We start from the raw sequence: 1,429 nt of genomic DNA, 5'->3' as shown, positions 1-1,429 counted from the left end.
AATTTAAAGTGACAGTTTCCACTTAAAACCAAACAGCCACCACTCATCTGTCAGTTTGTCATATTGTGGTGGCTTGTGAGTTGCTGTGATTCTGAGGGCTATGCCACTGGTATTTTAAATAACCAGCAGGGTCACCCATGGTGGACAGGTTTCAGATGAGCTTCCAGACAAAGACAGGATAGGAAGGAAGAGTGACGAACTACTTCCGAATCTTTAGTCACTGAAAACCTTAGGAATAGAAAAGGAGAGGTAGAACCAGAGAAACCAGCCAAGACTTCTGGAACAGGTATTGCCCTGGGGCCCAGGTTAAACCCAGTCAGGCCTGTCCCTACAGACAGACTTGGAAGGCTGATCCCCTTCCAAGGCTTCACCTAGAGGCTTCAGTCAGGGACTCCCCAAAAGGGGGCATGGAACTGCCATAAACTCTATGTTACTGGTTGAATGCAAGTGTGAATGTAACCAAATAGTGGCTTGTTGCACCCGGTCTGTATGGTTCCATGGTTCTGGCTGTGGAATCTGAGTAGGACCTAACCTGCTGTTCTGTGACGTCATATGGCATAAAATTTCCAGAGAGAGAGGGTTGCAGCCAGATGGGCAACTGAGTGTAAAACCCCCCTTGTCTGTTGGGACACCCATCAAAGGCACCACATACACTTAAGTACAGTGGGAATTCTCATGGTGAGCCAGCAGCCCTGGATGCATGTTGAGCCAGAACCTGAGTTGAGACATTTGCATTTGAAAAGATGCAGGTCCACCCAGAACTGGTCCAAGACCATATGAATGTGAATGGGGATAGTCGGGGTAGAGGAAACTTAAGTGTTTTAAAGGTTAATGTGTTTGATTACCTTATGGATTTTAGCTTCTGTTTATTATAGTAAAATGTGTAATAGGAATATTGGGAATTATGATTATGGGAAGTTTGTAAGCTAGCCTTTGGCCTATACTTGATTGGATTCATTAGAACTTTGAGGTGTTATCTAGAGACAGAAGCTGAGTTGAGACATTTGCATTTGAAAACATAATGCATGCCCACCCAGATACTAGGCTGGTAGCATATCTCATACAGCTTAAGGAGACAGTCCTCTCTGCTGGGCTGAGTGGACCTGGTTCAAAACTCTGCAAAGCTAAGTTGTTGTTGTCAGGTGCCATCGAGTCGGAACTGACTCATAGCGACTCCATGTACAGCAGAACGAAACAATGTCCGATCTTGGGCCAACCTCATACTGCTGCCACACTTGACACCATCAATGATGCCACCTGACCAATCCATCTTGTTGGGGGTCTTCCTCTTTTTCTCTGACCCTCCATCTCACCCAGTATGACATCCTTCTCCAGTGACTGTTCCCTCCTGACAATATGTCCAAAGTATCAGAGACGAAGTTTAACAATCCTGGCCTCCAAGGAGCACTCTGGCTGTACTTCTTCCAAA

The sequence above is a fragment of the Chrysochloris asiatica genome, unplaced genomic scaffold (genome assembly GCF_000296735.1).
Source record: "Chrysochloris asiatica unplaced genomic scaffold, ChrAsi1.0 scaffold00006, whole genome shotgun sequence".
NCBI classification, from domain to species: Eukaryota; Metazoa; Chordata; class Mammalia; order Afrosoricida; family Chrysochloridae; genus Chrysochloris; species Chrysochloris asiatica.
Note: the sequence above shows the minus strand (reverse complement) of the source record.